Raw genomic sequence first — 15,590 nt, 5'->3', positions numbered from 1 at the left:
CTAAAGACTATCTGCTGAAGATTCCTCAATTTATGTTCCAAACCTCAGCTTTACCTTGCATCACAGACAATTGCATACTTGATAGTTCCACAGAGATTCTAACATGTACTTCAACTTTAAATAGACAAAACAGGGCTGAGGCTATGGCTCAGCGGTAGCGCACTTGCCTGGAATGTGTGAGACACTGGGTTTGATCCTCAGCACCACATATAAGTAAATAAAAAAATAAAGGTCTATTTACAACTGAAAAAAATATTTTTTAAAAAATCATTAATATATCCAAAACAAACTCTTGATTATTTTTCCCCATATCTCTTCCTTTCTCAATCTTTCTTTCATCCCTAAATCACATCATCATCTACTACATTCATTTTCTTTTGATTTTGGCAAAAGAAATTCTTTTTCTGCTAGCTACTGTCTTGATTTTTTTTTTTTTTAGTTGTAGGTGGACACAATACCTTTATTTATTTATTTTTATGTGGTCTCAAGGATTGAATTCAGTGCCTTATATGTGCTATGTGAGCACTCTACCACTTAGCTACAATCACAGCCCTATCATGATCTTTTAAAAAGTATAAATCAGGTCAGATAATTCACTTCCCCCGTGACTTTCTATCACATTTAAAATAATATGCAGGTCTGGGTATATGACTCAATGGGAGAGTGCCTACCTAGCATATACAAAGTTTGATCCCCAGCATCCTAAAAAATAAAATAATATCAAACTCCTTGTGAACATCTATATCATCTACTTGGCCCTTAAATGTTTGTCCAGCACCATCTCACAACACTTCCCTGTCCCACTACCCTCTTGACCTTTCTGTTCCTCTCACATTCAAAGCTATTATGAGCCTTAAGGTTTTTTTCCTTATAATGATCTCCTCATCCCCAGAATCATTACAAGAATGGATTCTTCTGGCTATTTAGATCTTTCAGAAATTAGGAGACTTTCCTAACCATCCCATCTAAAGTAACCACTCAATATCTTTCTATCACATAACTTCATTTTAATTCTTTACAGAGAGCTTCCTACTATCTGTGTTTGTTTTTGTTTTTGTTTGTTTTTGGTTTGATTTGTTTACAAAAGAACTTAAAATATTTATTAATCCTTACAAGCATGTGAGATACATATTATTTCCACTCTATAAGTGAGAAAATGGAAGGGTTTTTTAAAATTTTTTTTTATTCGAATTTGTTGTATATAAGAGCAGAATGCATTTCAATTCATAGTACACATATAGAGCATAATTTTTCATGTCTCTGATTATACACAAAGTAGAGTCATATCATTCATGTCTTCATACATGTACTTGGAGTAATGACATCCATTTCATTCCACCATCTTTCCTACCCCTTTACCCTCTCTTATCCCCTCCCTCCTTTTTGCCCTATGTAAATTTGCTCCAATTCTCCAATGCTCCCCCGCCCATTCCATTAGGGATCAGCATCCTCATATCAGAGAAAACATTTAGGATTTGATTTTTTGGGATCTGCTTACTTCACTTAGCATAATATTCTCCAACTCTATCCAATTACCTGAAAATGTCATGATTTTATTCTCTTTTAATGCTGAGTAATATTCCATTGTGTATATATACCACATTTTCTTTATCCATTCATCTACTGAAGGGCATCTAGATTGGTTCCATAATTTAGCTATTGTGATTTGTGTTTCTATAAACATTGATGTGGCTGCATCACTGTAGTATACTGTAGTCCTTTGGGTATAAAACAAGGAGTGGGACAGCTGGGTCAAATGGTGATTCCATTCCAAGTTTTCCAAGGAATCTCCATACTGCTTTCCACATTGATTGCCTATCTGGTGTTTTTTATTGTTTGTCTTTCCCAATTAGAATATAAGCTCCTTGAGGACAGGGAACTTGCCTTGTTCATTGTGGTACACTCTGAGCCTAGGACAAAAATTATTAATTGATGAATTACTTACCAAGAAATGCATTTTTTTTTGACTAGGCAAAGAACTTTATTAACTTTTGTTTCAAACTTTATTCCCAGGCTTCTTCAGCTTAATTAGCTGCAAAGAATAAATTGTGCATAAGCAAAAACTGAAAAGAGCTGCAGTGTCCAAGGGGCTTGGGCTTAAAAATATTAGAGATCTAGATTTTATCAGATCCATAAACAAAACAATTTTAAAAAGCAGTCATAATATAAAATAGCAGCTCCCAGTAACTTCTTCAAGTTTCTCTTCTTCAGAAGTTGATCAATTCACTTTGCCTCATTCTTAGAAGCCTCATCAAAATTCTCCACAAGATCTGGAACTTCATCATTATCATCCTCTCCAGTAGCAAGTGGTGCTTTTCCATCCACAGATTGTTTGGGAAGAGCTTCAGCCAGTGTTCTTAAACTAGTCAGACTGTCTGTACCAAGTTGGTTTGAGATGCTGGGTAGCATTTCTGTCAGCTGCTTTGTCTCAGCATGGCCTGAAATGGTGAAAGTGCTTGCTGCCAGAGACGCCTGAACTTTAGGGTGGTTAAAGTGGATCACTGTTCCTTGGTTTGTAAACATATTCATCTCTTCAATACCAGAGATATTGTTTACCCCTAACTTCTTTAAGGAGAACTGAAGTTTTTTATCATCTGCTGTAGCTGTTCTATGAACCACCTTCTTCTTTCTGCGAGCAGTTCCCACTGATGCGCACTTGTGCCTGCAGTTTTTCTGGTTCTTAATAGTTTCTTTCATGTTGTGGGAGCGGAAATGGGGCCAGGCGGGAGACTAGGGTTGGCGCTCAGTGGGGGTCTCAGCCAGACCAGCTGAGATTAGGCGCACACATGCAGGGACGCAAGATGGCACCTAGAGCTGCATAAAATTGATATGAGAAAAACTATGGGACTTTAATAAAGAAAAAAAATGTTGAACAAATAGAAAATCATTCCATGTTCCTAGATTTAAAAAATTCAGTTTGTCTCAAATTCATATACAAATGTATTATAACCAAAATTCCATCTGGAATTCTTTTACATGACAAATTGATTCTCAAATCTATCTGGAAGGGGCCTAGCACAGTGCTACATGCCTATAATAACAGCAACTCTCAAGGCTAAGCCAAGAGGATTGAAAGTTTGAGGCCAGCATCAGCAACTTAGTGAGGCCCCTCTCAAAATAAAAATTAAAAAGGGGGACTGGGGATGTGGCTCAGTGGTAGCACACTTGCCTGGCTTGTGTGGGGCACTGGGTTCGATTCTCAGCACCACATATAAATAAATAAAATAAAGGTCTATCAACAACGTGTGTGTGTGTGTGTGTGTGTGTGTGTGTGTATACAATTTTAAAGGGCTGGGAATGTAGCTTAGTGGTAAAGTACCCCTGGATTCATTCAATTCCTACTATAAATAAATAATAAGTCAATAAAATTTATCTGGAAGAGAAAATAAGAATAGCCAAGATGTTATTGAAAAAGAAGGTAATTTGTTGCCTTACAGATATGAGAACATTATATAAAGTTGGCCTTGAGAGAGAAATGACCAAAATGGTTAACAGAATAGAACAGAGAGTCCATAAATGGATCAAAGTATATATGTAAAGTATACATGGTAAGAATGTAGCATTGCAAATAATTGGGGAAATAGCTGATTTATTCACTAACTGAGGTTAGGAGACATGTCTATCCATTTAAATAAAATGGCATATGGATTAAAGAGCTAAAATTGGGGCTGGGGCTGTAGCTCAGTGGCAGAGGGCTTGCCTAGCATGTGTGAGGTCCTGGGTTGATCCTTAGCACCACATAAAAATAAACAAAATAAAGGTATACTGTCCATCTAAAAGTACAAAAAAAAAATTAAGAGCTAAAATTAAGGGGGAAAAATATTTTAGTACACTAAGAAACAATGAGATATATAGTTCACCTATCAGGTTAGCAAAAAAAAAAAAACTTCAATAATATGCAGGCTGGGAAAGATGTAGCAGAGAAGTACTCTCATTAGTGGGAATGTAATTTGATATTTCTATTTCAGTCCATATCAACTGAAATTTGGACTACACACATCCTTGGACCTAGAAATTCCACTGCTAGGAATTTACCATGTAAGCACCTTTGTAAAAGGTGCACATACAAGGGCTTTCACTATTGCATTGTTTATAATAGTATATGAATATTTTTTTAAATACAACATGTGATAAAACATACTTAAAAACCTCTTGGGGGGCTGGGGATGTGGCTCAAGCGGTAGCGCGCTCGCCTGGCATGCGTGCGGCCCGGGTTCAATCCTCAGCACCACATACAAACAAAGATGTTGTGTCTGCTGAAAACTAAAAAAATAAATATTAAAAAATTCTCTCTCTCTCTTTAAAAAAAAAAAACAAAAAACCTCTTGGGGTTGGAAATGTAGCTCAGTGATAGAGTGCTCAACTAGCATGCACAAGGCCCTGGGATTGATCTCCAGCACCAAAAAAAAAAAAAAAATGGCCTGCACAGTGGCCCATGCCTACCAGAGATTTGGGAGGCTGATTGTAAGTTTAAGGCCAGTCTCAGCAATTTAGCAAGAATTCTGTCTCAGAATAAAATTTAAAAGGGCTGGCAGTGTAGATCAGTGGTAGAATGCCCTTATGCTCAATCCCCAGTGGCATTGCCAAAATAAAGGGGGGAAAAAAAAAAAAACTCTTGAACCTTCCTGTGTTGTATTTCCATGGGTTTTTGTGCTTTTTTTTTTTTTTTACTTTGAAATCAATTAAATATGCATTCTGCATTATGTAGAATTATTTTGGCATGAAGTGAATTTGAATTTTTTTCAAATAGATATGTTTCCTGGTGTGTACTGGGGATTGAATTTAGGGGCACTTAACCCCAGCCGTGTGTGTGTGTGTGTGTGTGTGTGTGTGTGAGAGAGAGAGAGAGAGAGAGAGAGAGAGAGAGTTTTACTTAGAGACAGAGTCTCACTGAATTGCTTAGCACCTCAATAAATTGCTGAGGCTGGATTTGAACTCTGATCCTCCTGCCTCAGCCTCCTCAGCTGCTGGGATTACAGGTATGCACCACTGCACCCCATGTTTCCCAATGTCTTATAGAACTATCCATTGGCTAGTCATAATCCCTTTATTAGGTAGCAAGATTTTCTTTATCTTTCAATCTTTCAGGGTTTACTATTCTCATCATTGATCTGTTGAGTTGGGAGTCCTGTCTTTCTTTTGAAAGCTTTGACTTGATAAATTGCTCCATCTTCTTCACCTTCCTGAACCAGCCACTTCCTACCTCCCAATGACCAAATTAGTTCCAATTCTCTTGCTCACTGTCCTCTCAGCTTCATTTTCACAGCTTTCAGCACACATATATTTGTACCTTAAACATTTTAACTAATAGTATCAATACACATTCATTTGCCAATCTTTTGATGTAAGGCCAAGACTTTGACTTTGGATGAGTCTACTGTTTGTAATTCAGCATCACTCTTTTTTCCCCATAAACCACATCAATAATGCATCACCTATGACTTTCAGCTTGGATTTCTTTTTTTATTTTTTAACAAAGATCACTTCTTTAAAAAAAAATTGGACACCTTTATTATTTTATTTTTTTTATGTGGTGCTGAGGTTCGAACTCAATGCTTCACATATGTTAGGCAAGCATTCTCAAACTGAGCCACAACCCCAGCCCCAGCTTTGATTTCTTTAAAGTGGAATACGAACTTAAAACATAGACGAAGTGCTCTCAATAGAAAATCCTTCTGAGTTTTATGACTTCCCTACCATACCATCAGTCTTTTATAGGTAACCTTATTCAAATCTAACTGACAGCAGTTTTTAAAAATTGACTTGCCTTTATTAAGTCTTTCTAAAATATTCAATTTGGTTTTCATAGAAAGAAGTTATTTTTCTTCCATTCATGTATTAAATATTCCAAACCTCTTTTTATGTAACATTTAATTAAGCATGTAATTAAAACAAGAACAACTGGAACAAACAAGTTTTTGAACAAGCAGTGACTCAACTTGTGGAGCAGTAGTGTGTGCATGTGTCTGAGAGTTGAAGTTTATTACCAATGGTTTAACATGCACTGGGATTCAGTATCTTTTTTTTTTTTTTTTTTTTTTTTTTAGAGGCAGTGGAAAGCATTGATTCATCAGGTACAGCAGTTAAGTGGTATATCATTGTATATATTGTTGGAGAGAGTTTCTATTGAATTACTCATGGATAAGTTTTAATGAAAAATGAAGTGAAAACAATCCAAGGACTCACAGATAATGACTGAGACCATCTCTGTAATGAGAATCATATAGGTTACTTAGCCTACTTACATACAATTAATTTTAAAAAATCACATAAAGTTTATTTCAGTACTCTAGTGGACATTTTGTTTTTTCCTTTCCAACATTCATTCATCTTTCCTTTAGTAAAACAACAATGATTTTCTTCTGGATAATCACTCCGTCCCTCATTCTCAAGTCAAGTGATTGGGTAGAATGTTCCCAGCCCTATCTTTAGGAGAGAGCTTAAACTGGATTAGGTCAGTCAACATATTCCATCTCCATGGCCTTAGTAACGAGTTCACTAATGAACTCAAAACTTAATCAGAAGCCAATGATACATGAGAACATTTGCTGCCACTTCTGAGAGAGAACAACTTCTCCCTAGTAATAGATCTACAGGAAGAGAAACTAATTCTCAGGACTTGGTGTTTTATGAATGTGAAATTGGGACTACAGCAGCCTTTCTGAGAAGAAACCAAAATGAAGATGAAGTTAACACTGAGAAGGTTAGGGAGCTAGTCCCTGATGACATTATTTGAACTTTGACAATCCCTAGATTTAACAACAGTCTTTTTGGTTTCTTCTTCTAAAGACACCAGTTTGCCTTGTATTTTTCTTCACTTGCAACACAAAAGAATCTTTATTGCCACAGATAGAATCTGTTCCTCCTTGTTAAGGAGCTCAGGACAGCCTGTTGATCTTGTTTGGTCTCTGAAATATCCTGCATTCTTTTGTGTTACAGTTTTGCTTTGATCCCATGTAGTCTGTTCTGAGATTTGTGCTTCTTCATGTTCACTTCTGATATGTCCTAGTTTTTGCTTATGTACTAATCCAGCATTCAATTATTATATGTTGAAACTATTAATTTCTTTGTAGCAGAAAATTATTTTTATGTGTTTATTGGTCTTCCATACCCAGAAATTCCTATTATCTCATGACCCTTCCCTTTCTTGAAGACAGTTGTGTTTAAGCCCCAGGAAAATGGTGTTAGAGGGGAAAAATGTTAAACATTCAGCTTTTTTTTTTCCCAAAAAAACCTTGGTCTTGGTATGCAAAAATAACAATTCATCACAGCCAGTATTTTTGTACAATGAAAGTGATAAGGTTTTTACAAACCCACAGGAAGACATACAAGGATGTTCATTGCACTATTGTTTGAAATATCAAAAATTAGAAACATCATTCAGTAGTGGAGTAGATAAGAAAATTTGGCACATTTGTGTGACTCTGATTACTGTTGGAGGAAATGTTCTTTGAGGAATAGTTGATCGACATTGATTGACCCATCAACTATTCTTAACTGTTTTCTCCATTAGCTACCTTCTCTATAGGGACTGAAAATGTTAACTATCCCTTTTTCCTAACCTCCATTGCATTTGGGCCTTTGGAAAATAATGATGTCTAAGATGTAAATGGAATATTTCTGGGGTTATCAAGATATATACACCTGGCACTGCTTTTCCTCTCTGCAAACAAACATGAATGACACAATGCTCTGGGTGGAAGAGATAGCAGCAGTTGTCAGTATGAACTTCTTCAATGATGGTGGGTTTCAGATCTACAAACACTGCCTAGGTACATGTTTGCCTGGGCCCATCTCAGGGAAGAAGGTATTGAAGAAGTCATCTCCTTCCACAATGGTCTTGTCATTTGGCATCTGGCCATTAGGCTGGATGCCAAGTCAGGCAGTAGAGCTCCCAGCAGGCATTAATCTGGACACCAGCTTGGCCAATGTGGGTGGAGTTGCATTCATGCATGATGCATGGCACCAGATGAGGCAAGGGGATGGAAACACTCTCCCACTGATGGATTGCCAAGGAGTCAGGGGAGAAGTGGAGCCATCTTATAAATTCTGTTTCCCTTTAAAATGTCTTTCTTTTGATTTTGATGCAATTGGAAATAATTTTTTTAATTTATTTTTTATTGGTGCATTATAATTACACATAATAGTGTAATTCATTATGCCAGATGTGTATATTGGAAAGGAAATTATAAAATGTTTGTTGTGAGTCGATGTCTGAAAACAGAAGGCAAATAATTTACCTAGAACTTTGATAAACCCACTGTAACAGTCTTGCTTTGAGGGAAGAGCGCATTCCTAGACAGAAGTTAAGCAGTAGCTCTCCTTTCCTCGTACTTTATCTTGCTGGAAAGTCTTGAAGATGGTTGTCCTGTGTAGTCTATTTTTATTCAGGTTCTGAGTGGGCCATCTAGAGAGGATTTAAATGGTCCCAAGAATGCCTAGAAGTAGCAGGTTTAAAACAATACTTACTATGAAACAAGACATTCCTCTTAAGAAGAATACCGTGATTGCTAAACAAATCCTGTAATGGTAAAATAGGTGGATCTGACATACTCAAAGCACAAAGTATAGAAATATGGACACTCTGAATATCCATTTTAAATTATTGGCATGGCTTCCATCTCTGTGATTAGTGAGCAATGATGAACTTAGAGATCCTTGGAGTATAATCCTATCAGGCACATATGTTTTGACAAATGCTGCTAGGAACACACGATGCAAGCATAACACAAAACTCAGTGGGAAAAGTTTACAGAAGCAGGAGCAGAGTGCACACAGACACCCCCAAACCCACAACCTTTCATGATCCTCCGAGAGGGTAGCTTGAGCCAGGCACAGTTGGACATTTTACAAACCAAGGTCTAGGAAAGGAATCTGCCTAAACTTCTGTCTGTATTTATAGGCAAATTCAGAGGAAGTGGAACACTAATCAACCAGTTTTCTGGTTGCAAGGTTGGCCATGACATTCTGTAGCTGGTGCTGAGCTACCTCTTTGCTAAGCTATTCAGGGGGAGAGGGAATTGCTTTAGCATTCTAGCATTCCAGCAGATAAATGTTTTATCTCACTTCTTTTTATTCTTTCAGTGCTGGGAATGATCCCAGGGTTTCACACATGCTAGGCAAGTGCTCCACTACTGGTCTACACTCCCAATCCTCTTCTTGTTTTTTTTTTTTTTTTTTCTTTCTTTCTTTGTACTAGGAATTGAAACCAGGGGCACATTACCTCTGAGTTACATCTGAGCTCTTTTTTTTTTTTTTTTTTTTGTACCAGGGACTGAACCCAGAGGCACTAAACCCCTGAGGCACATCCCCAGCTCTTTTTATTTATTTATTTTTTAAATTTTGAGACAGGGTCTCACTAAGTAGTTTAGGGCTTTGCTAAATTGTTGAGGCTGGCCTCAAACTTGTAATCCTCCTATTTCAGTCTCCTGAGTTGCTGGTAATTACAGGCATGTGCCACCATGCATGGCAAGGCTGCCACCAGCTTGAATCTGCATTCTGGCTAAGACAACTGATATTTCTTCTTTGGACTCCTGTTTTCAGCCTCAGTTCTCTACACTTTACAGTCACCACAGCATCTCCCTATGGCCCAAATCACACTATTCATCCCACTGCTTGACACCTGCTAGCCACACCCCCTGCCACCATCCACCTCAAGCATTTTTTAAAATTTTATTTCATTTTATGTGGTAGTAAGGATTTAACCCCAGGGTGCTTTACCACTGAGTCCCATCCCCAGCCCTTTTTATTTTGTAGTTTGAGACAGGGTCTTACTAAGTTGCTTAGGATCTCTCTAAGTTGCTGAGACTGGATTTGAACTTGAGATCCTCCTGCCTCAGCCTCCTGAGCCAGGGGGATTACAGGCATGTGCCACCACACCCAACTTAATTTTTTTTTTTTTTTAAGAGAAGAAAAAATTTATTTTGGCTCTTAGTTTCAGAGTTTTCAGTTCATGGTCAGCTCCAAGTCAGAAGTATCCTGGTAGAACAGAATGGCAGAGGAAAGTGTTTAATCTCATGGCAGCCGGGAAGGAGTGAGTGCTTGGAATTGAACCTGGGGCCTTACACATGTGAAGCAAGCACTCTACCAACTGAACTATATCCCCAGCCTGAGATAGAGACTTTTTAATTTCTATTTTTTAATTTTGAGACAGGGCCTCACTAAGTTGTTGAGATTGACCCAACTGGTGATCCTTCTGCTTCAGCCTCCTTAGTCACTGGTATTACAGGCATGAACCACAGTGCCCAGACCCTCTCCTCATTTCTTTTTTTTTTTTTAATATTTATTTTTTAGTTTTCGGCGGACACAACATCTTTGTTTGTATGTGGTGCTGAGGATCGAACCCGGGCCGCACGCATGCCAGGTGAGCGCGCTACCGCTTGAGCCACATCCCCAGCCCCCCCTCCCCTCATTTCTAAAAGTGGAATTTAAATTGAAGATGCCGAGTTTCTGTTCTCGCGACTAAAAGGCTCAGGGGTCACTCTAGTTAAACTGGGCTAACTGGGCTGCACGAAATAACCACACAAGAGACACAAATACCTTTTTCTTTGGGGTTGCTGTGACGGCTCCTCTGACCTTAAGGGTCCACAGAAAGAGAGAGAGAGCACGCGCTGACCCCTTTTATTGAGGAGAAGCTATTCAAATGAGGCAAGGGGTCAGGTTTCAGGGGGCTAAGTCTATCTTCATGATGTCCACTGTCAGCAGGTTGACTGACACCTGGGCAGGCCACACCCAAGGGCACAGTAAGAGGAGGGGACACACACAAGGCACTTCCATGGAAGATTCTATCCTAAACAGGGCAAGGGGTTATATTACAAAGGAACAGGTGACCATAGCCTCACCCATGGGACTGTAGCAAGGCACACCCATTTCTGTGACTGAGCGCCTCAGCACCCAGCTGGGGAGTGTAACTCAGTCACCGGTAAGGTTGGCCTCCCACATGAAGACAATGGTTAGAAAGGACTGGACCATTTAAGGAGGCAGATACCATTGAAAAGTATTGCTAATGATTGGAATGCTGGGAATTATGTTAGGAATAAAATATGCCACTATGAGGACAATGTTACATCTATAGAAAGGGTCATTTCTGAGGTGATATTCAAGGTATTCTAGGAATGCTTGGTCACCAATATCTTTACTCTTTGGGATCCAGAGATTCCCAGGTTAATCCTTGAGCCAAGAATAGATATCCTAAGAGTGGTCCAAAACATATGTGTCATGTGGAACTGCCCCAGAACTCTTATTTCCATTGACCAGATTTTAGTCACATGGCCACATCTAAATTATAGAAGGCCAAGAAATTAATTCTTTTTTCTGAGAGGACTGTGTGCTCAGATAAAAACTCCATTACAATAGAAGGCTATTAGCAGTCTATGCCAAACCTCTCAAGGCAGTATAAGTAAAAAAGGATTTGTTAGCCAGGTGTGGTGGGACACACCTGTAATCCCAGCTATTCAGTAGGCTGAGGCAGGAGGATCACAGATTGAAGGTCAGCTTGGATGATTTAGAAAGACCAAATCTCAAAATAAAAGGGTAGAGCAACCCTGGGTTCAATCCCCAGTATAAAAAATAAAATCAAAATAAAGATTTGTTATATAGATGACATATTTTGGAACCAGAGGACAGGAACTCTAGCCTAATGAAATAAGCCCTATTGAGGCCTAATAAAGACCTTGAACAGGGAGTTTTCTAAAACCAAGGAATTTGTTCTCCTTATCTTTCTAGGAGAATAAAAGGTCTCAACTATGTCTTTCTCAGCCAAGTAGGCCTTTACTTGCTCATCAGCATACATTCATTTAGCAAATATGTACTGAGCATTTAATGTGACTAAGATTGTTCCAGGCACTGAGAATAGAGATGGAATCAAACAGACAAAAACATATTATATGAGTTCTAAAGTCTACATGTCCTTTTAATTCTAAAAACTCATCATGCTTGGATTTTCTATTTCTATTTCTTAATTCTAGTTCTTCAATAAGAGAAAGCAGAGGTTGTTCAAACTCCTGCTGTTTCAAGTTGAAGATATTCGACCTCCTGATCCAGTATCAGCAGAGGGCGCAACTGAGCATGCCACACATTGCAATTTTGAACCCCAGCCAGATTTCTCTACTCTATATTCCAGGTTCCTCTCAGTTGTACTGAGATTTCAGGCTCAGATCTGAGAGTTGGAAACTATGGTGACAGTAGTGAGATGAGAGCTGCCATATCAAATGTGAAGAAAGTAAAATTAGCATCCAGTGGGAAAACCAAAGTAGAAAACCAAACAGAGCTAGATACCATGTTGCACCCATGTAATACCAGGGACATGGGAGGTTGAAGCAGGAAGATTGCAAGTTCAAGGCCAGTCTCAGCAATTTAACAAAGCCGTAAGCAATTCAGCAAGACCCTGTCTCAAAAATAAAATAAAAAGAGCCAAGAATGTAGCTTAGTGGTTAAGCACCTGGTACCAAAAAAAAAAGAAAAAGAAAAACCAAACAGCTTGTTAGTATACACCTGTAATCCCAGAGACTCTGGAGGTTGAAGCAGCAGAATCTCAGGTTCAAGGTCAGCCTCAGTAATTTAGCAAGACTCTCAGCAATTTAGGGAGAACCTGTTTCAAAATTTAAAAAAGAATAGAAAACCACATAGTTGGAACTGTCAAACTGTCAATCTGAAGAGAACCAGTAGAAGGACACAAAATAACAGCAGACAATATGAGTTAGCAAGTTTGGAATGTGTATTAGGACTAAATCCAGAGGAAGGACAGCTGTTAGAACTGGTTGATACAGGTTGGTTTGGGTTGTGGCAAAGTAGTAGAGCATTTGCCTAGCATGTGTGAGGCACTGGGTTCGATTCTCAGCACTGCATATGAGTAAATAAAGATGAACCAACTACTAAATATATATATATATATATATATACATATATAAAGAACTGGTTGATGCAGAAGTTCAGTGACCATCTCTTTCTTCATCCAGACCTACTTATAGCAATCAAAGTTATGTGCTTCATCATGTGATGGGAAAGAAAGAAGAGCTTCCCATAGTTCTTTTTCAGGCAAAGAACTTTCTGAGAAGTCTTTATCAAGCCTCTCTTAGTGTTTGCCAGAACTGGGTCACATTGGACTTTTGCAGTGCTGGGGATAGAATCTCGGGCTTTGTTCCTACTAGGCAAGTGCTCAACTATGAGCTACACCACCAGCCCACCCAGGATTACTTTTAGTCCAGTAATTCTCAACTATGGGCAAGTTCTCCTGCAAAGGGTCCTTTTTTTTTTTTTTATTGTCACACTGGGATAGAGGGAGTGCTACTGGCATCTAATAGGTTGCTGAACATCCTAGGATACACAGGAAAGCTCTCACAAGAAAGAGTAGAGAGTGACAAGGTTGGGGCACTATTTTAGACAAGTGGGCCTACTGTCCTCCAGCTACCAGGTTATCCTCCTGCCTCAGCCTCTCAAGTAACTTTATTGTTTGTTTGTTTATTTATTTATTTATTTGGGAGGTACTGGGGATTGAACTCAGGGGCACTCAGCCACTGAGCCACATTCCCAGCCCTATGTGGTATTTTATTTATAGACAGCTTCTCACTGAGTTTCTTAGCGCCTTTTCTTAACTCCCAGGTTAGCAGTGGGAGTGGTGAGTTCCAGAGGAAGATGATTATGTGTGGTCAGAGAGGTGGAAAAAAAATAGAAAAGGATGTATTGTTCGGAAGTCAAAGGAGGATTTTAAGAAGCTAACATGGTTGACAATGTCAAGTGCTGTGGGGAGAGCAAGTAAGTTCATCACTGAAAAATCATCCATTGAATTTATCCACAAAGGTTACTACTCATTACTGAGTAACTCCAAGAAATTCCAGTGGAGTGGTAGGGATAAGTTAGATTGAGAGGGATTGAGGAGTGAGTGAAGTAATATCAGAGACTGACTCTGAGCATAGTATAGTCAAGTCATTTAAGAAGCTTATCTGTGAATAGGAGGGAGAGAAATGGCTAAAGGGTGAAGAGAATGTTTTGGAAGAATACTGGGAATAGAATACCATCCCAGACTTTCTTATTTTATTTATCTCCATATTTTTATTGGTGCATTACAGTTGTGAATATGGTGGGATGCATTGTTACATACTTGTACCTGCACACAACACAACAATATAATTGGTCACTATTTCCCCTTTCCCCCAGTATTTCCCCTTTCCCTCCTCTCCTCCCTCCCCCTTCCCTTTACTCTCCACTATTGATGTCCTTTGATTTTCATGAGATTCCTCCTACCCCCATCCCCTGTCACTTTTCTTTTTCTTTTTAAAATTTTTATTTTGAGAGAGGATCTTGCTAAGTTTTCCAGGCTGGCCACCTTGAACTTGCTATCCTCCTGCCTCAGCCTCCCAAGTAACTTTATTGTTGTTGTATTTATTTATTTATTTATTTGGAGGGTACTGGGGGTTGAACTCAGGGGCACTCAGCTACTGAGCCACATTCCCAGCTCTATGTGGTATTTTATTTATAGACAGGGTCTTACTGAGTTTCTTAGCGCCTTGTTGTTGCTGAGGCTGACTTTGAACTCGCAATCCTCCTGCCTCAGCCTTCCGAGCTGCTGGGATTACAGGTGTACGCCAGCACACCCAGCCAAGGAACTTTATTTTGAGACAGGGTCTCACTAAGTTGCCCAGTTTGGTCTCAAACTGCTAGCTCAAGTGGTCCTCCTGCCTCAGCCTTCAGTAGCTAGGACTTCAATCACATACCACTACATCCCACTCCAAGATCTACATTTCTAACAAACTCCTAGGTCATGCTATTGTAACTGGTCTGTGGGACCCCCTTTGAATATAAAGATTCAGAATAGTTGTTCTTAAACTTTAGTGTGCATGAGAATCACTCAGTGTGCCTGTTGCTAAGAGATTGCTGGGCCCCATTCAGAGTTTCTTTCAGTAAGTCTGAGATGGGGCATAAGAATATTTATTTCTAGATCTGGGCATGGTGGCACACACCTGTAATCCCAGTGGCTCAGGAGGCTAAGGTTTGAGAATCTTCAGTTCAAGATCAGCCTCAGCCTCACAAGGACATGTGCAACTTAGCAAGACTCTGTCTAAAAAAAAAAAAAAGCTGAGGATTAAAATAAAGCCTCAGTAGTTAAGTGTCCCTGTGTTCAATCCCTGGATACCAGAGGGGGGAAAAATATGCCTAACAATCTTCAGCTGCTGCCAATGCTGTTCATCCAGGTAACACACTGGAAGAACCACTGATTTAGAGTATATATGAAGAAGATCTATTTAGGAGAGTGCTGTCACTGAGAAGGTAAGGAAAGAGGGCAAAGGCAAGAATGATAGGGTAGGGAAGTATAAACATTTGGTGAAGGTTCATTGCCCTCCAGTTAGCTTATAACACCACACAGAAAGCCATTTTGTTTTGTTATTTATTAAAAAAATATTTTGCAATTAATTTATTCCAGACAAGTTGTGTTGCAGTTATTAAAATTTTCCTATGGATGGCAACAAGTAACACCTTCTTGGAAATTTCCGATCCAGTACTTTGGTGTAGACATTTGGGAATTTAGTTTTTTTTTCATGGTACTGGGGATGGAAGCCAGAGCCTGGCACATACTGAGCAAGTGCTCTACCTCT

General features: G+C 39.0%; 1 pseudogene; it reads right to left on the bottom strand.

Annotated features, from left to right (window-relative positions):
- Positions 1–2,016: 2,016 nt before the first annotated feature.
- Positions 2,017–2,625, bottom strand: LOC114104234 (transcription factor BTF3 pseudogene; annotated as a pseudogene).
- Positions 2,626–15,590: the final 12,965 nt, after the last annotated feature.

The sequence above is a fragment of the Marmota flaviventris genome, chromosome 17, assembly GCF_047511675.1.
Source record: "Marmota flaviventris isolate mMarFla1 chromosome 17, mMarFla1.hap1, whole genome shotgun sequence".
Classification (NCBI taxonomy): domain Eukaryota; kingdom Metazoa; phylum Chordata; class Mammalia; order Rodentia; family Sciuridae; genus Marmota; species Marmota flaviventris.
The sequence above is the reverse complement of the archived record's forward strand: the minus strand, read 5'-3'. Positions and strand labels throughout refer to the sequence as shown.